The sequence below is a fragment of the Sus scrofa genome, chromosome 14 (assembly GCF_000003025.6).
Source record: "Sus scrofa isolate TJ Tabasco breed Duroc chromosome 14, Sscrofa11.1, whole genome shotgun sequence".
Lineage (NCBI taxonomy): Eukaryota > Metazoa > Chordata > Mammalia > Artiodactyla > Suidae > Sus > Sus scrofa.
The window spans coordinates 29,785,727-29,806,091 of NC_010456.5; the positions used below are offsets into that span (position 1 = coordinate 29,785,727).

At 52.2% G+C, this 20,365-nt stretch overlaps 1 protein-coding gene across 12 annotated transcripts in view; it reads left to right on the forward strand.

The window, feature by feature from the left end:
- Positions 1 to 20,365, forward strand: part of PITPNM2 (phosphatidylinositol transfer protein membrane associated 2) — a 155,378-nt gene that overhangs the window by 55,627 nt on the left and 79,386 nt on the right. For 2 of the 12 annotated variants that reach the window (XM_013982794.2, XM_021074069.1), the window contains exon 1: positions 13,873 to 14,873. The exons of 7 other annotated variants lie outside the window; for them this stretch is intronic. The gene's annotated coding sequence lies outside the window, so the exon portion shown is untranslated. Of the gene's footprint in view, positions 1 to 10,493; positions 12,766 to 12,788; positions 13,851 to 13,872; positions 14,874 to 20,365 lie in introns of those variants that run through there. 3 more of the 12 variants (XM_013982793.2, XM_021074071.1, XM_013982795.2) reach the window with 3 other exon arrangements.

A 20,365-nucleotide genomic window follows, 5' to 3' on the forward strand; every position in this document is an offset into this window, starting at 1 on the left:
CATCCCCACCCACCTCCACCCAGCTCTGTGCCGGGAAAGAGTAATCAGTGTCAAGAATGTCTACTTGATGTGGAGACATTAGACTGATGGACTTAATAACTCCCCCTACCCCCCTTGTCTGTGGTGGTGAGAATGAAGTGGGGGGACATCGATCAGCCTCTGTCGAGTTTTACTGCATTTTACTGTGAGACAGAGGGCGGCTCTCGAAGCTGGAGGGACCACTATTTTTCACCCGTGTCCTCTGCCTCTGAGCAGTGTAAATGGTGTAAACCGTAGCTGGTGGCCCCATCAGCAGGGGGGTGACCGTGTGAACAGACTAACAGCTGCTGTTTCTCCTGGATGCTCCAGCCGCATCCTCACTCCATAGCTTCCAACTTGTCCTCCCCACTCTGAGGAAGCAGGGCAGGTGGGCCTGCAAGAACCTTACTAACATGTGAAGTTCATGAAATGTTCGAATACCCGCTGGTATTTACTGGGTATTTGTCCTATAATGGGTGCTGAGCTGAGACTTCGCTCACGTTATCTTATCGCCCAGTGTCGGCACTGATCCTAACCATTTACAGGTGAGGAGGTGTTGAGAGACTAGGTGACTTGCTTGGGCATTGCTGGCCTGGCTCTGGACTCCTTTTGGAGGCCCAGCTGCCCAGTTGGTGGTCATTAGGAGCAGATGGGCAGGACAGAGTGCCAGCCAGGTCTGTAACTCCTGGTGGGACTTGAGGCAGCTACCTTCTCAGAGCTTCAGTTTTTATGTCTGTAAGATGAAGGTAGAAATGCCTGCCTTGGAGTGCCTGTTATGGCTCAGTGGGTTAAGAACCTGCCTAGTATCCATGAGGATGCGGGTTTGATCCCTGGCCTCACTCAGTGGGTTAAGGATCTGGCATTGCTGCAAGCGTCAGTGTAGGTCGCAGACAGGGCTCGTATCCCACATTGCTGTGGCTGCGGTGTAGGCTGGCAGCTGTAGCTCCGATTCGACCCCTGGCCTGGGAACTTCCATATGCCACAGGAATGGCGGGGGGGAAAAAAAAAAGGGGGCTCTTTTGGCCCCCGCTGAGCCTTCTGATGACCTTAGTCCTGGTCAGCCTCTAGACTATGACCTCTTGAAAGATCTGGAGCCAGAACCATCCAGCTAGGCCTCTTTAGGATTCTGGATGCCTCAAAACAGCATGAAATGATAAACATTCATCATTTTATTTTATTTATTTACTTTGCTTCTTAGGGCCACACCTGCTTCATATGGAAATTCCCAGGCAAGGGGTCGAATTGTGTTCTCTTCCTCTTCCCTTGGCTCAGCTTGATAGACACCTGAGACAAAGATTTGTTTGCTTCTTCGAGGTCAGACTGTAGAGCTCACTTTGGGACCCAGAAGGGAACCAGGGGCAGCCAGCTGGTCTTCCCAGGAGAAGGCTCTGGGCCAGCAGTGACAGTGGGAAGGTCCCTTTGGGAAGCAGGCCGTGTGAGCAGAAGGCCATAGGAAGGAGCTGGAGGGGCACAGGTCAGGCAGCCAGGTCGGGCACAGTCTGTCTCCTTTGACGGACCACATCTGACCAGTGATGTCCCTGACGTTTGCCCTGAACACACAAACAGACTGATGTCACTGGTCAGGTGCAAGAAAGTGCATTCCTGACCAACGATTTCATCTCTAAATGCCCAGCAGGGACAGAGTTTTACAGCCTCAAGCTTCTCCAAATTAGCACAAAAGGGCAGTAGATGTTCCCCCTAAGAGGCCTCAGCAACGTCTTTGTGGCTACCTTGTCCTGAAGAGCCTGCCCCTTAGCTTCTCATTCTCCATAAAAAGCAGATGACTTTATGTGGTTCACGGAGAGAAAGTGCTGTCATCTGCTTATTTTGATCTGCTCGGCAGGTACGAGTGGTCTTGTTAAGTCTGCACATTCTTTCTTTTTTTCTCTTTTCTTTTTTGTCTTTTTAGAGCTGCAGCTGTAGCATATGGAGATTCCCAGGCTAGGTGTCAAATCAGAGCTGTAGCCGCCAGCCTACACCACAGCCACAGCAACACAAGATCCAAGCCACGTCTGCAACCTACACCATAGCTCACAGAAATGCTGGATCCTTAACCCACTGAGTGAGGCCAGGGATCGAACCCAAGTCTTCATGAATGCTAATGTTCACTAACCGCTGAACCACGATGGGAACTCCTGTACATGCTTTCTTTCTCTCTTTTTTCTTTCCTTTTTGGCTGCCCAGAGGCATATGAAGTTCCTAGGCTGAGGGTCAGATCTGAGCCCCAGTTGCAACCTAAGCTGCAGCTGCAGCAACACCGGATCCTTAACTCACTGTGTCGGACTGGGGATAGAACCTCCATCCCAGCCCTCCCAAGACCATATCAGGAACTCTTCTACATGCTTTATTTATTTACTTACTTATTTTATATTGAAGTATAGTTGACTTAGAGTATTATATGTTTCCAGTTGTACAGATAGTGTTTCAATATATTTGCAGATTATACTCCACTTCAGGGTATTATAAGATAATGGCTTGTACATACTTTTAAAAAGCTTTATAGTAAATCTTTCATTATTTAGTTATTCATAAGCCATTCGGTCGACAGAGCTTTTTTTGCTTTTTTGTTTTTTGTTTCACTTTTTTAGGATTGCTCCTATGGCATATGGAAGTCCTCAGGCTTGGGGCTGAATTGGAGCTATAGCTGCTGGCCTATGCCATAGCCACAGCAACATCAGATCCAAGCCATGTCTGCCATCTACACTGTAGCTCACGGCAACTTCAGATCCTTAACCCACTGAGCGAGGCCAGGAGTTGAACCTGAATCCTCATGGATACCAGTTGGATTCGTTACCTCTGAGCCACAATGGGAACTCCTCAACAGAGCTTTAAAAAAATTTTTTTTTTTTTTTTTTTTTTTTTGTCTTTTTGCCATTTCTTGGGCCGCTTCCACGGCATATGGAGGTTCCCAGGCTAGGGGTCGAATTGGAGCTGTAGCCACCAGCCTACGCCAGAGCCACAGCAACGCGGGATCCGAGCCGTGTCTGCAACCTACACCACAGCTCACGGCAACGCCGGATCGTTAACCCACTGAGCAAGGCCAGGGATCGAACCCGCAACCTCATGGTTCCTAGTCAGACTCGTTAACCACTGCGCCACGATGGGAACGCCTAAAAAAAATTTTTTTTTAAACTTTTTATAGAAGTGTCACAAAGATGCAGAAAATGTGCAGATGTTAAGTGGACTTCTGCTAACTCTGTACAGACTGACTATCCAGCTCGATGAACAGGACATCAGCCATTCCTAGAAGCTTCCCTGACTTTCACCAACCATCCTCACTTCTAAAGCCATCAACAGAGATTTTGGACCCTACTCATATGCCAGGCATTATCCTGAGCACTGGAGATTCAGACTTAACTAAATAAAATCCTTTCCTTAGTACCACTCTGGTGGTACTAAATGCCAGGAAGGAAAATAAGCAAGCGAGGAGAATAGAGAGGGTGGGGGAAGTAGGGAATTTTAGATAGTATGGTCAGAGAGGACCTCTCTGTGAAAACCTAAACAGACTCAGGACTCAAGTCATATAATGTCTGAGAAAGAGGTAACAGGAGGTGCAAAGGCCCTGAGGTAGAAGTGTGCTTGACATGTTTGAGGAGTGAGAGAAGAAAGATAAGAGATGACAGCCGGATGGCAGCATCAGGGGTGCTATCTCAGAGGACTTGTAGGTCATGAAGAAGACTTTGGACTTAATCCTAAATGTGGGGGGAGTTGCTGGAAGGTGTTGGGGTAGAGGCATGACATATTCCTATTTGCATTTACATTTTAAAATGCTTGCTTTGGGAGTTCCTATTGTGGCTCAGTGGTAAGGAACCCGACTAGGATCCATGAGGAGGTCGGTTCGATCCTTGGCCCTGCTCAGTGGATTAAGGATCTAGCATTGCCAAGTGAGCTGCAGTGTAGGTCATAGATTCGGCTCAGATCCCATGTTGCTGTGGCTGTGGTGTGTGCCAGCAGCTGCAGCTCCTCTTCAACCCCTAGTCTGGAAACTTTCATGTGCTTCGGATACGGCCTAAAAAAAGCTGATTTTGGCTGCCCTATGGAGTGGAAGCAGGGGATCTAGGTAGAAACTCTGTGTGTCAGTAGCCTAAGTGAGTTGCTAATTAAGAGGTTTATACCTATTCTTTAGTAGGTAGCATCAAGCAAAGTGAATCACCTTCTAGAATGTGTTGGAAGCTGTTTGCCCTTTAGGCAGGCACACAGAATCACCCCCCAGTGTGCAGGTTCCCCCATGTCTAGCCGCTGAAGGGGTACCACGGGCTTTCAGGTGTCCCCTGGGTCTCTGAGTTGCGGGGAGACATCGTAAGGCAGAGCTATTCCCCCACCCCCACCACAGCCTGGGTTCTGAGGGAGGTAATTGCACACTTGGGTGCTGACCAGTGCAGCTGGGCTGAGTGGAACTAAGTAGGAAGACCTTGGGCCTGACCTTGGAGACCTTCAAGAGGAACCAGGACGGTCCCCACTGTGCTGTGGGCTTCCTCGAGGGGCCTGCTCTGAGACATTTCCTTCCGCTTCTGGGAGCTCACGTAGCCTGGACGTCGGACCTGCAGAAGCTGACTGTGGATCTGCCTCTGCTTTCTGGGGCCGCTCTCTCTTCCTCCCTCCCTCCCTCCTCCCTTCCTCACTTCTTCCTTTCTTCCTTCCTTCCAAATAAGTCACTAACCCCTTAGTTTCCTAGTATGCAAAATGGGGACAGAAAGGATTAAATTAGTTACATCACATATAGCACACAGTAAGTCCACAGGCCCCATCCTCTGCCTTGACAGTGATGAGTACTGTGTGTCCTTTTAAAACATTTTATTGAATTTGATTTACAGTGTTGTGTTAATTTCTGCTGTTCAGCAAAGTGACTTCATCATACATACGTATTCTTTTTTTAATTTTAATTTTATTGGAGTATAGTTAATTTACACTGTTGTATAGTTTCAGGTGTACAGCAAAGTGAATCAGTCATACATATAAATATAGCTATTCTTCTTTCCCATCTAGCTTATTACAAACTATCGAGTAGATTTTCCTGTGCTATACAGTAGGTTCCCGTTAATGATCTACTTTACACAGTAGTGTGTATATGTTATGCTCACCCTCCCAATTCTTCCCTTCCCCCAATGGTTTCACCTATGGTAACCCTAAGATTGGTTTTGAAATCTGTGAGTTTGTTTCTGTTTTTCAAAGAAGTTACTATGTATCATTTTTGTTAGATTCCATGTATGAGTGATATCATATGATATTTGTCTTTCTCTGTCTGGCTTACTTCACTCAGTGTGAGAATCTCTAGGTCCATTCATGTTGCTGCAAATGGCATTACTTCATTCTTTTGTATGGCTGAATAATATTCCATTGTATGTATGTACCACATATATTCTTCTTCCATTGTGGTTTATCACAGGATATTGAATATAGATCCCTGTGCTATACCATAGGACCTTGTTGTTTATCCATCCTATATATAGGAGTTCGCATCTGCTAATCCCAAACTCCTAGTCCATCCCTCCCCCACCCTCCTCCCCTTTGGCAACCACAAGTCCTGTCCTCTATGTCTGTGAGTCTGTTTTTGTTTCATAGATATATTGATTTGTGTCGTATTTTAGATTCCACATATAAATGATATCATATGGTATCTGCCTTTCTCTTTCTGACTATTTCACTTAGTATGAGACTCTTTAGGTCCATCTGTTGCCACAAATGCATTATTTCACTCTTTGTAATGAGCTGAGTACTAGTCCATTGTATATATGTACCACATCTTCTTTATCCATTTCTCTGTCCATAGTGCATGTCCTTCTTTGAGTTGTCTGGGATCATTGCCCCAGACCCTCTTTGAATGCACAGGCCTGAACATTTGGGGGATTATAACTAGAATCATTACCATTTATCAGCCTTTGAGCATATCCAGCCATATGCTAAACAGTGTAATGCATCATCTCAAATAGTCCGCAATATGCTAAACAGTGTAATGCATCATCTCAAATAGTCCGCAAAAAAGCCTGTTTTCCTCCCATATTGTAGAAGAGAAAACTGAGGTTTTGAGGGGTGAAGAAACTTGCCAGGGCCCTCTGGCTGGTAGTGGTGGAGACAGGATCTAACTGCCTCCCTTCCCCATCCACGAGCTGCTTCTGTCCTGCCAAGAATAGCACAATGGTGCTGGCTTCCCGTGGATGCTTAGGGCTCTTGGTTTCCCATTCTCACTCAAGGCCCCCTGCCTGGTCCTAGTGACCTTCCTTGCATCTGACTATAGGATGGTCCAGAGTGGACCTCTCTGTAGAAACCTAAATGGACTTAGGAAGTGAGTCCTGTAGTATGTGGGGAAATGCATTCCAGGCAGAAGGTTCGGCAAGTGCAAAAGCCCTGAGGCATCTTTAGGAGAGGGTGTTCCCAGGGCCTCCTGAACCTCTGCCTGCCTTTTGGTGTCTGGTAGGCCATCAGGGAATCCTGACTTGGTGACACTGGCTAACAGAAGGGGCCTTTCTCTGAAGGTCCATCGTGATCCTGTGTGACTGGAGGGGGCCATGAGCCATCCAGCTGTTCTTTGGGAATTGAGGTCTGACTAGCAGCAGGCACAGAGGGTGTTGCCTGAGTCACTGTGGAGTTGTCAGCCTCTCCTGTATAGCATTTTGAAGAGTGGACCTTTTTCTTTTTGTATCTTTTTATTGTGGTAAAATATACATAAGACATCACTGTAACTGTTTTTAAGCACACGGTTCGGTGGCATTTTTTTTTTTTTCTTTTTGCAGCTGCTCCTGCAGCATATGGAAGTTACCAGGCTAGGGGCTGAATCGGAGCTGCAGCTGCTGGTCTACGCCACAGCCACGCCAACAACGTACACCAGATCCTTAACCCACTGAGCGAGGCCAAGGATGGAACCCATGTCCTTACTGAGACTATGTCGGGTTCTTAACCCACTGAGCCACAACGGAAACTCCAGTTCAGTGGCATTTTAAGTCCATTCAAGTTGTTGTGCCCCCATCACCAGCCTCCGTCTCCAGAATGCTTTTCTTTCCTCAAAGAGAAGCTCTGTCCCCATGAAACACTAACTCCCCATCCCTCCCCCTTCCTACTGGTACCCACCCTTCTACCATCTGCCTCTGTGAGCTTGCCTACTCCAGGCATCTCCAGTGGAGTCACACAGTATTTGTCCTATGGTATCTGCTTCTTTCACTTAGCACAGTGCTTCCAGGGTCTGTCCATGCTGTTAGGGGGTGGACTTTTTAGAAATAGATGAGGTGTATGGGAGCCCCTGAACAGGGAGCTGCCAAGGAACAGGAGTATGAGAAGCCCAGGTCCTGGGTCTGAACTCACATCGTCCCTATCCTCGAAGCTGGGACTCCCCAGCTCCTGGCTTCACCTGTTTGCATTTCTCTAGGTGGGCACACCTTGAAGCCAAAACCCCATCCCACCACTGTGGAGGTCATCTGTCTGGTGGGGGGCTTAGGGTGGCTTTCCTGTCTCCAGGCCCTGTGTTTTCCCTCATCTGTGAAGGGAGGATCTTGTTGCACTGACAGAATCGATTCTAGATTATCTTTGGCCCAATCGAGCTGGCTCCCCATCATGGCCAGCCTGGAGCTGGCCCTCATATGCTGGGACTGGGAGCAGGTGATGGGGGAGGAGTGCTTCTTAGGCTAGGACTTTTTTATTTATTAAAAATTAATTAAGAGACTTTGATGTATCAGGACTTAAGAGGAGTTGACAGGTCACGTGGTCTCTGAAAGCACAGGGCTGGTAATCCATTTAAAAAAACATTTTCTTCTTCTTCTTTTTAATTTAATGGAGGAAATCATTAGCTGGGAAATTGGTAGGACTGATTTATTCCTGTTTTGGGGAGGGGGAGTGGAAGAGAAAATCTGCTCTAATTGCCGTTTGTTCTAGAAATATGTCAGCAAAATATTCCCATTAGCTCGGCCTGGCATGGGTGGAGGAAGTGCCTCCAGCTTCCTTCCCTTCAAACCCTGCTCTGGGCAGAGGCAGGGGCCTCTTTCTGGACCCAGGTGGGCAACTGTGCTGTCAGCATTGTCACATCTTCTTGAAGATCCCGGCAGGTCTGCCCTGGCTCCCTGCTGAGCCCACCAGCCCCAGAGCTCTCACACTCAAGCCCTAGTTCCCAGGGATGCAGGACTGGGACCCCCCTCTGGGAAAGAGGACTACGTGCCTCCTGGGCTCCATCCGGTTCCAAGGGGAGCAACTGGGTTCACCCTAAAAATAACCAAACATGCACACAGCTTCAACAGGCAAGTGTTTTTCATATCTGTGGGCCAGATCGTTTAAAGGTACAGCTGTTTCATCACTGTCCCAGTCTGTTTGTTTTCCCGGAATGGAGAGGAGCTCTCAGGGGTGATCTGGGTTCTTTTGGGGTCACCGTCTTCCAGCACCCCTGTTTGAGGTCCGACTGCCCTCTTCGAGGACACCTTCTGCCTATGTCTGGCAAGGGGTGAGCCCCCTGCATCTCCCAGCCCTGGCCAGCCTGGCTGGAGTGCTGTTATCCCTTCAGGCTTGCTGTGTGGACGGAGGGGTCCGCCTTACTTTGATTTTCCGAGCCTAGAAACAGGAAAAAAAAAGGAGTTCTCAGAGAGGAGGCTATAAATAGCCAGGCAGGATGAGGAGAAGGTGAAGGACGAGGGGCCACCAAGATTGTGAGCCTTGCTCCTGAGCAGTGGCTGGGACCAGACCGGACTCTGGGTCTCCCTGGACTGTGCTGGCCTCCCTACTCGGTTGGTGGAATCCGCTGTTCCAGGCCCTTGCTCCCCTCCATCCCTCCTCGCTGTCAATGGGTCCACTCTGCGGCTCTAAGTTAGATCACCATGGCCACGCTGCGGACCCCGTCTGTCTCTCGAATAATCCTCCCATAGATGTGCCACGTCCGAGGGGAAGAGGGAAAGCCTACCATCAAGTCACGGGGTCCTGGAGTTTCTGCTGTGACTCAGTGGGTTGACCGCACCTCACAGGAGGCCCGTGCAGACCAGGCTGGGCGTCAGGGGCCTGGGCTTCAGCCCCGACTCCTCCTGCCTTCTCAGTGTGCTCCTCCAGCTGAGTCTGGGTTTCTGCATCTACATAGTGAGAAGGTTGGACTAGTATGTGGTCTGGTTTCTAGTCCAGACTTTGTGCCAGGGCAGCGAGCCTGAGAGAACAGCTCCATGCAAGCGGGAAGGTCTCCCCGAGGACCTGGAATAGCCTCACCTGAAACCATGGACCCTCTGCACATCCTCAAGGTGGGGTGGGGGGTCCCTGCTCCCACTTTCAGAATTGGGGGGAGGCTCTGCTCTAGTTCTCCAGCTCCTACCCAGACATTCTAGGGATGACTTCAGGCGTTGCTGGGGGAAACGGCAGGAGGTGGGGGTTCTAGAATAGGGGTCTGGGGCCAATAGGGACAGGAGGAGAGGTGGAGGGGTCAGTGGTTCAGGGACCTACGTCATTATGGAGTCCACCGAGCCCACTCCCCAGCTGGTGCCTGTTTTGTTCCCTGAGAGCCCAACTGCCCACCCTCTGTCCTTCTAGAGGGGGCCCTGGGGGCCAGGCTGCAGGCAGAAGCCTGCGCCACTGCTCAGACACCGTGGGGTAAGTAGGGAGAGGAAGGGGCGAAGGAGAAGACAGAGCTCGGCCCGGACTGTGTGTCCTGTGTTCCTGTCTCATTAAGTCCTTAGAGTTGCTCTGTCTGAGGACAACCACCTCTAGCCCCATGCGACTTCTTAACCTTAATTTTAAATTAAAGTGAAATAAGATGTAAAATTCCATTGTCCAGTCACACGCATCACATTTCAGGTGCTCAGTAGCCCATAGGGCTGGCGGCGGCCGTCCTGGTCAGTGCAGGTGGAGAACATGTCCATCATCCCAGAAAGTTCCCTGGGGCAGGACCAGTGTCATCTCTAGAGCAACCCTGTGAGACAGAGACTGTTGCCCCCATTTTACAGATGGAGAAGCAGAGGCTCAGAGAGGGGAAATCATTCCATAGTCACATAGCTGGTGCATATAAGGGAGTACTCGAACCCAGGTCCATCTGGTCTCAGAGCATGGACGTGGGGGCAGCGTGCATATGTGTCTGCTGCCCAGAGGAGACAGAGGAGACCAAGGCCCCCACGCTGGCCACACACACACCCTGGGACCTCTGCCTCGGTCCCCAGGGCCAGGCAGAGCCCCCCAGTCTGGGTTACACAGTGGGGAGCTGTAGTGAAAAGGCCAAACAGGGATTAACGTTCTGTTTGGGGCCTCCAGGCCTGCACCTTTGAGACCAAATCCCAAATCACATAGGAGGGGGCTCCAAGAAATGTCCCTGGACTCTGAAAAAACTCACTTTAAAAGTGAGGGAATATAATGATTTTTATTTTTTCTATTATAGCTGGTTTACAGTGTTCTGTCAGTTTTCTATTGTACACAAGGTGACCCAGTTACACATACATGTATACATTCTTTTTTCTGCCATTATCATGCTCCATCGTAAGTGACTAGACACAGTTCTCAAGTGCTACACAGCAGGATCTCATTGCTAATCCATTCCAAAATCATTTTATATATTTATATATATATATATAAAAGCAATAAAATGCAATAGGGTTCTCTATTAAAAAATAAAAAGTGAGGGAACAATAGGCAAAAGTAGAAGCAACTCACATCCATCAGCAGACAAATCCAATGCTATGTATGCTTCAGCCATAGAGGAGCAAAAGCACTGACAGCTGCCACCAAGTGCAAGACCCTTCAAAGCAAGATGCTGAGGGAAGGAAGCCAGACCCAAAGGCCACATGCATATGATCCCATTGCCATGAAGTGTCCAGAATAGGTAAATCCACAGGGGCAGAAAGCAGACCGGTGGTTGCCAGGGGCCGGGGTTGGGGGGGAGAGGGAGGCTGACTGAGGAGTGGAGGGCCTGTCAGGTTTGGGTGTGTTGACAGTGTTCTGGAATTAGAGGTGACGGTGGCACAGCATGACCAGTGCGCTCCATGCCTCTGAACTTTGGTTAAAGTAGTCAATTTTGTAGGTGTTTTGCTGCACTAAACAAAAGTGAGAGGAAATGGCAGGATCTCGGTGATGCTTATGTGGATATTTTCAACTTGGCCATGCCAGTGAATGTTTTCATAATAATGTGTCAAGGGGAAAAGTGAGAAGAGGACTGTGAAAAAAAAAAATGTTCCCAAGGACACGGCCTTCAGAGATGACTCTGAGGGGGCAGCCCTGTGGTCTTTTTGTGTCAGAGCTGCAAGGCCTTGGCCTCTGGGGTGGCTTTAGCCTTTCTGTGGCCTTTGTCCTGATGTGGTATCAAAATGACCAGGAGTGCAGGTTAGGGGATGGCAGGTATGACAGGGTTGTCCCCATTTGTGATGAGGAGCAGAGGCCCAAAGATGGGCCTGAATGTGCTCCTTCCAAGAGGATAAGCTGAGACCTCAGCCCAGGCCTCCCCACTCTCTGCACAGCCCCGTTTCTGCAGCTTGGAGTGTATGCGGGGCCAGTAGCAAAGGCTGATCCTGGAGCTGCAGTCGTGGACAGGAGCTGCAGCAGGGCTGGTGCAGGCAGGTGGAGGAGCAAGCCTGGTGAGGTAGAACCACAGGGAGAACCACAGGGAGCCACGGAGCCTGGGAGGCTGTCCACTGGAAAGGGCCGTCCACTGGGGAGGGCCATCCACCCAAGAGTGCCCTCCATCCAGGGGTTCTGTCCACCCAATAGTGCCATCCACTGGGGAGTGGTGTCTACAGGGGAGGACTGTCCATCCAGCAGTGCTTTCCATCCAGGAGTGCCATCCACCAGGAAGTGCCATCCACCAGGGAGTGCCGTCCACCCAGGAGTGCTGTCCACTGGGAAATGCAGTCCACTGGGAAGGGCTGTCCACTGGGAGGGCTCACTCCCTTCAACTCTCTCCTCCACTTCCAGCATAGGAGGTTCTGGGCATTGAAGTAGTTGGACATCTTATTCCTGAGGATGGGAGATGGGGCTGAACTCACGGGGAGATGTGACTCAGGGTCTGGTAACTCTAATTCTTAGAAAACAGGGAGGCAGGTGGAGGTCAGAAATGCTCCCCCAAACACCAGGGTCCCAGGTGTTCCCCTGGCTGTTGAGAGGGGCTCTGGTCCCCTCAGTGGCCCTGAATCTGTGGGGCTGCCTGGTGATCCGCGTGGCGTGAGATGAGGGCGCGGCTCTCAGCAGAGGCGATGGAGCTCTGAGGTCCCTGCTCCTCCCCCAGCTCCTCCCTGGCCAGAGAGCAGCTATTTGCCCTACTGGGCCAGGCCACTTCCCCTCCCAGCTTGGCCGCTTCGGGCCCAGAAGGCCTGGTTTGGGGGAGGCTGTACCAGAAGTGTGGGGATTGGCTCTCAGCTGACGCCTTCCCTCGGCATAGGCATACGGCTCCTCCGCCGCCTCAGGCTCTGCCAGCGGCTCCCCCTTCTCCATGGCAACTTAGCTCAGTGGTCCCAGTGGAGGAGAGAGAATCGATTCCCCCTCTTCCCTCCCTCCCTCTCCTCTCTCCCCACCCCTTCCTCTTGGCCTCCCTTCCTCCCTCGTCCCTGCTGGGCTCGCGGAGCCTCCGTCCATCTATCCGTCCACCCATCTGTCCCTCGTCCCCGGGGCGCCCTCTGGTCTCCAAGCATGGGCTGCCGGCGGAGCTTCGTGTCGGGGGTGGCTCCCTGAGGCTGTCAGCATGGGGAGCTTGGGGCACCTCCGCAGACTTGGGGGGCTGCTGGACCAGCCCTGGGTCGGCTCCTGTGGCGTGCGGCTCCCAGCTCTAACACTTTGTCTCCCCTCTTCCCCTTCCTTACATTTTCTTCCTGAAAGGTAATTTTCTACTCAAACTGTCAAAGCCTTTGGACGGGTTTATTAGCGAGGCAGGCTCGGTCCTGGTCACGTGGTCTGCTTGTTTTCCCTGGAAGTAGCTGGGATGGAGGGAGTGAGGGAGGGAGGGAGAGGCATGGCCTGACTTGGAGCTCGGAGGGGACACAACAGAGTTTGGGGGTGTGTGTTGTGTGTGGTGGTCTTTCCTCCAGGGCGGCCGTGAGTAGCCAGTTCCAGACTCCTGATGCTCGAGTCTAAGGCTGTCTGTTGCACTTCCATTTTTCAGCCCGGTGGCTACACAGCACGGACAGTCTGCTTGCGTGGACCGTGGTCCAGCCAGGGGGAGGGGGTGGGAATTTAGAGGCATGCACGTGCACCCCAGGTGGGACAGGGCCCCTGAGCGGCGATGGCTAGATACAGGTCTCTCTGTCTAATCATTTCTCACCTGAAAATGGAGTTCAGTGAGGAAATGTTTTGTGCTTGAAACCAGGCATCTCCGAGAAGATGGTGTAGCTAGAATCATCCTCTGGCTGGTTCTGGGTGGAGCGGTCCTGGCAGCCTGCCCCGGGCAGCACCACCATCTGTCTGGGCCAGCCCCTCAGCAGAGTTTAGGTTCAGACAGGATCCTACGCCCGCTGCCCGGTGGGTCAAGCGTCTCCATCTCACCTTCCCCTTTTCCAGCCATGGCGTTCAGGATGGCTTCTGCATGGCTCTCCTGGAGGGAATTGATGAGGTTTAATCCACCAGCTGCCAGTCCCAGGGGCAGTCTCGGGATCCTCGCCCCTCTTATTACCTCTGCCTTCTGGCAGCGGATGATGGAAAAAAGAACCCCTCGCTGTCAACTAGAACATCGGTGTTGATGGAAAGTGAGGCCCGAAGAAAACGGATTTAGCACCCAGTTCTTAGAAGCCACGGGTTTAAATGGTGCTTGAGAGGAAGCCCTGTGTGATCTTTAAATAGAAAGTGAACACCGGTGACTCACCGGGAGGCTTGAAAGTTTGGTGCAGGTTATCAGGAAAACAAGTCAGCTCTGACTGAATGAGGTCCCCACCTTGGGGGCTGAAAAAGCCGGGAGTCTAGACACCCAGGTATGTGTCTCCGAGTCAGGCGCCTGATTGGATTATGTATTTTGTTTTCAGGGTAAGCTCAAGCAGATTGATTTAACAGCAGACGGTCCAAGGCAGGGCTCCCCCACCCCACCCCCATCTGGGACTGTGGTCGGGTCTCTTTAAACGACATTTGTTCATCTCCAAAGCCCTGTTTCTCTAAAGCCGCCTTTGACCCTGAATCCTTGGTGCTTCCCTTGGATAATCAGATCGGTTCCTGTTGGGCAGAATGAGAAGAATGCTTTTGTGTCTGCAGCGTCTCTGCTGGGTCTTGCTTTTCCTTTGCTTTGAGGCTGGAGTCTGTCACTGAGACCCTCCTGGCATCTGGGCGCCGTGCAGGCTTCTTAATGACATTACCCACGTCTGGATTCTGGTTGGTTTGCTGTAAATTCTGATGGGTTTACGAGTTGTGTGAAGGGTGGGGAGGCAGTTTGCCGGTTTGCTTTGGTTGGGTTTTGGCCTGCCGGTGAACGGAAAATCTGATGTGACACATAAAAGGTCAGCCCCGTGAATGGCAGCACTCCTTCTCAGCTTTGTTCCCAGCCTCCACAGGAGACTGGCACGGTGCCACCATAGCTGGGGTTACTCTGCCCTAGGGTCCTGCCTGGGCGTCCAGGGTAGGGGGTTGCTCGGGCGATCCACGTGTGTGTTTAATCAGCAAGCCAGCGGCGAGTCGGCAGGATGGCAGAGCAGGGCTGGCTTTGGAGGAGGAGGGAGGCACGGCTCCGCCAACCCTCCTGCTTTCATCCAGAGTGAATCCTGAGTGCCTCGTGCCAGCCTCCCCCCCTCCCTCTCGTGTCCTCCGGCGCAAGGAGCCAGCCTCCTTTCTTAGTGCGATTTCACGTAGCGGTGCCTTACTTGAAAGCATCGTAAAGAGCCGCAGAGGGTGTGAGAGCAGGTCGGAGAGGTGGGAGCTCTGGCTGCCGATGGCTCCAGCCAGCGAGAGTGTGGAAAGCTCATTCCAGGAAAAGTGGAATAGTCCCCGGGTTGGCTGGCTTTCAGACGGTGAGTGGCTCTCTCTTCTTTAATTCGACAGGAGCACTGGGATTCCGGGAAGGGCTCGGTGGGAAGCCTGGTGGTTCAGATAGACCTCATGAAGCCCGCAAAGCTCCTTGGGCAAAGTTTGGTTTGTCTTCCCCTGCGTGCTGGCGTCCCCCACCTGGACTGTGTCAGGCAGGGTAGGTGGTGCTGGCTCAGTGTCAGGGATTCTAGGATTGGGACCACGACTGCCTGGAAGGCTGAACCTTTGCCCCAGTGCAACCCCATGCCCAGCCCAAGAACATCTGTTAGTGGTGGCAGTTCATCCTTTTCCACAAATGGCTTAAGACATTATGCAGGAGAACAGAAGCTCATGAACATTAAACTCTCCCTGTCTGTCTTGTGATGTCTCTGAACACACACACACACACACACACACACACACACACACACACAAGTGAGCACATACACACATTTTTCCCTTCTGCCATCAGGGGTGCATGGACCAGTTGGCATTCTGCCCTTGATAACATGATCTCCTATAATCGGTTCCCGGGATGGATAAGATTGCACAACTGTCCTCTTTCTGCTTTGCTTTTGAGCTCTGGGTCTCACCTGAGTGAGACAAACCCTTCGTGTCCACTTCTGGAAAGTGCTGCTCCTTCTTCTGCTGTTCCTCTTTTCCACAACCTCCCAGGCTTTGCTCCGTGATCAGGTGTGCTATAGATATTAGCACGTTCATGTCTGCAGGGGAAACTCAGGTACCAGCTTTACATCTTGGGGGTCTCAAACTGAAAGGAAGAGGGGTTCTCAGAGAGACTGCAAAGCTTAAGAGAGGCTGAGCTGCAAGGCCATGTGTGCATGTGTGTGTGTGTGTCCGTGCTTGTGTGTCTGTGCCTTCTCTACATTGTTCATATTTAGGCATCTTCAGCTTTGCTTTCCATTTTTATCCTTTTCTGGTTCATTTCCCTTAGCAAACTCTGAACCTGGATCTTAATACCCACCTCCCAGGCACCTTCACAAATCTCATCTAATTTAACAGTTTGCAAGCACTTTAGAAGTGCTTGGTGTTGTCCCATTTTCCATGTGAGCAAACCAAGTTTCAGAGCAGTTGAGTAGCCCTCCTTGTGGCAGAAGCAGAACTCAGCTCTCTCACTCACTCACTCACTCACTCACTTACTCATTCATTGATCAGTTACACATGCAGCCTGCTCTGCCTTGGGGCCCAGGCCCCTGGGCTTTGGGATGAAGGACAGACCCAGTCCTCGCCCTCCACTGAGGATTTCCTCTGTCCCTGTTGTCTGAGGAGAGAAAAGAAAAGAAACAGAGGGCAGCCCTGAGGAGGCGGCGGCCCAGGGTGGAGCGGGAAGACCCCCTGCCTGCCCGCCCACACACCTGCCCGCTGCACTGTAGAGGATCTTCATTGCCTGGGTCCTGGCCCACTCTCTCTTCTGCGGTGGGGGTAGCCTGGCTGACTTTCCTTTAAAAACTAAGACACTGTCATGTCATCAGGGAGACCGTCTGCAGAGTGGGTATGTGTCTTTTATGCTGAGAACTTCTGGGTGGGTGGCTCAGTACAGTAGGGGGGCCGTGTACCCCAGGACACCGTGCCTCAGTTTCCTCATCTGTAACCCGGAGATAGGACCACATGCTTCATGCACCTCAAAATGGAGGAGGTGGGTGTGAGGTGCTTGGCGATGAACCCAGGAATTGGCATGGGGGTTGTTATCATGCATTTAGATATCCCTGTCCCTTACTCTGATGGCTCAGAAAAGACTGTAAGCATATCGAGTATACAGATATGTGCATGTAGCTATGCAGAGAGTGCACCAGTGGTAAAGCCCATATTTACACAGCAATTCTGGACAAAGAGAATACGAGAGTTCTTAGGTTATTTTTGCAACTTTCCTGGAAGTTAGAGATTATGTGAAAGAAAGAAGAAAAAAAGTGATTCGAAGGCTTTTCCCCCAAGGGTAGACAGAATAGTGACATAACAGAGGAGGTTTGGGACCTTAAGGAGCTCAGAAGAAGCCATGTGAACAAACTCAGTGTCCGGCCAGCCCTGCGGGGGTGATGGAGCTATTGTGGGGGCCCCTTTCAGGCTGTGGCTAAGCCAGGCTCTCCTAAGACACGAGGGTTTCTGAGGTCAGGCTCCTCCCCAGCTCCATCCGTGGGTTGGGTGACTCCTTCCCCAGGGTCTGAGTCTCTTGGTCCAGATCCTGCTGCCTGACCCAGCAGGACAGAGCTGATAGCATCTTGATGGGGCGCTGGTTTAGTTTTGTACCACACTGCAGCACAGTCCCCCTGATGTCAGCCTCGTGGCCTTCTGCTGCCCCCTGATACCCCTGGACTCCTGAGAACCCCTTTGGGTAAATCCTTGAGGGTTGCTGGGAGGGAGACCCCCCACCCCAGCCTCCCATCATCCCCCAACAAAGCCAGTGAGGTGGGAGAGAAGGGACCAGGCACCAGAACCGGCTCCGTTCCCCATCTCCGCTCCCCCCACAGCAGCTGCCCCGTCAGAGCCTCAGTTTCACCACCTAACTGCTGTGGCGAGAGAAGCATGCCTCACGGGTCCCCCTTGACTCTCTGACAGCAGCTCAGAGAGTAGCAAGTGGGACGGAGGGCGCCTGGAAGGGGAGCGTTGGGCACGTTCTGGGCCATCTCACACCCTCGGGTGCACACCACCCACTCGGGGAGCAGAGGTGGGACTAAGTCAGAGCACCTGGCTTGTCTCCACTCTGCCATCAGCCCGGGGTGAGGGAGACCTCAGAGAATGCCCTCGATGTCTCCGAGCCTCAGTTTCCTGGTCTTCACGACAAGGGTGGGGACCGTGCCCTGGGGGCGGGAGAGGGTGGGGGAGGACCTGGGGAGGACACATGCAGAGTGCTGTGTTCCGGGCCGGTGCCCTCACTCCTCCTGTCTCCCTGTGCCCTTGTCAAGTCAAGCACTTCACAGCTTTCCGGGCGTGGACACACCATTATCGCAGCCTGTGGCTGTGAATGGGTTTTGTCAGGGCCGCGGCAGGCTGTGCAGACAGGGCACTGGGGACGGGGGATTTCAAACACTCTTGCCGCCTGATTTCATGTGCCTGCTGGGCCCCTGCTAATTGTGTGGATTCCAGGATGGGGAGACTGGGAGGTGGGGACTGCTCTGGGGTGGCCAGAAGAGCACAGCTTGTTAGCCATGGGGCTGTCCTAGCTGTGTGACCTGCAGAAGTCGCTTAACTCTGGGAGCCCGAGTTACATTCTGCATAAAACAGGGCGACCCTCCTGCCACAGGGCATAGGGTGAGGATGGGACCTCAGAAGGAGTGAGACGGTGATGGTGATTCTTGCATGGGGTTCTCCTGAGGGTAGGATTTAAGAGTAGGATTTGTTTCGAATGGCCAAAAGTTGTCCTAGGATGCACCGGGCCAGGCCACCTACTGCTTTTCATGTTACTAAATGTTTGGAGAGCCAGTGCTGTGTCATGGCCAGTGGGACAGTCTGTCAGGGATGTGGTCACTCAGCAGCCTGTGGCCTGGAAGCAGAAGGCCTGGGACCTATGGGCACGTAGCTCAGCAGTGCTGCTGACAGGGGAAACGAAGGCACAGGGGTGTATCTCACTGCTGGAGCTGGGTGTGGCCACAGTATCAAGGAAGGGCCAGAATTTATGCTTCAAACAACTCCCAGCACCTTTGGCCTGGAGGTCAGAGGTCAGCATGACTGCAGCCCTCAGTGCTCCCTGGCCACAGCCAATACACTAGGATTCCAGGTTGGGCCCAGGAGATGGGGGAACTGGCCCAGAGATGCAGGAACTTTCCTGAGTCACCCTGGGCTGGGCTGGGAGGGTCAGGGGGGAGCCAGAGTCCACCTTCCTGTCTGCACTGACTCCTGCGCCACAACTCCCCCTCCCAATTTTGCAGCTGTGGCCATGGCTGTGCTGGTGACACCCCTTCTGTGCAGCTGCAGCAAGTCACAGCATTCACAGGCTGCCTCTTGGCCCACAGTCGATCTGGGTTGGGCTGATGCATGAAGGGGCATGTAGGTCATGCAGGCCCCTTAGGGGCATACCCACCACCAGCCTGGGCTGAAGAACCGATTGGCTCCATGAGATCCTTTAGAAGTCAGGCTGAGGAAGGGGCGCTGCCCAGCACGCCTTGGAGAAGAGCGTCCATTGCACAGGCAGCCGTGCTCCCCCTCTGACCACTTGGCAGTCCCCCATGACTGGCATCTGGCAGCCAGCCTTGGTCTGGCGAGTGTCACATTCCTCTGAGCTGCCTGGCCTGGGTGCTCCATGAGGCTTATCTCTGCAGGGGATGGTGGACCAGCAGGTGCCTTCTGGAGGGGCCTCAAGGGCACAGAGCCACTGCCCGCATGGTCCTAGGGCCCTTGGAATTGGTCTTGCTCAAATCCTTCTGCTAAGGCTGGGAAACTGAGGCCCGCAGAGGGCCAGGGACCTACTTACTCCATGTCCAGGAGGTGGGAGGTGGCAGGGAGGGCTCTCCTGCCCTAGGCTTTCTCCCGTTGCCCCAGGCCATCAGCGGTCTCCTGCCTCCGTCTTGCTGCCCTGGACTCTCAGCTCATTGTCAGTCAATCAATGCATACTTTTTTTTTTTTTTTTTTTTTTGTCTGTTTGTCTTTTCTAGGGCCACACCTGCTGCATATAGAGGTTCCCAGGCTAGGGGTCTAATTGGAGCTGTTGCTGCCAACCTATGCCAGAGCCACAGCAATGGCAAATCCGAGCCTCGTCTGCGATCTATACCACAGCTCGCGGCAACACCAGATCCTTAACCCACTAGTGAGGCCAGGGATCGAACCCACAACCTCATGGTTCCTAGTCGGATTCATTAACCACTGAGCCACGATGGGAACTCCAATGCATACTTTTTTTGGCCACACCCACAATATGAGGAAGTTTCCAGGCCAGGGATCAAACCCGTGCCATAGCAGTGACAACACCAGATCTCTAACCCACTGAGCCACCAGGGAACTCCCCCCCTCCTTTTTTAATGCATACGTGATGGTTGGATGATTACCAGAGTGCAGAGCTTGTGCTTAGATGTGGCTTTGCAGTTTCCAAAGCATGTGGCATCTGGTTTACTAGCTGAGTCTGGCTGTGGCCCTGTGGAGTGGCCACAGCAGATAACCAGAGTCTTTTCCACGCAGGGGCAGAGGAGTTGAGTGAACTGCCTGCCTGAGGCCAAATAGCAGCTCTGGGACAGAGTTTGGACTTCACATCATTTGCCGAACAAACACTTGCTGGGTGACTGCCTTTTTTGAGCAGCTGCTCTGGCCAGGCCCTGGGGAAATGGCTGAGAGCAAGGCATGGGGCCTGAGCCAGAAGGCAAGCATGCAGTGACACTACAGTCTGATAAAGGCCAGAAAGAAGTCAGAGCCAGGTGCCCACAGAGCTGACCTGGCCTGGGGGAAGCCTTACTTGGGAGAAGGGCTCTTTGAGCACAAAGAGGCTCAGTCATCTGATTCCAGGCCCAGAGGGACACAGGCACATGGCTCCCTACCATTCTAGTACATTCTGGTC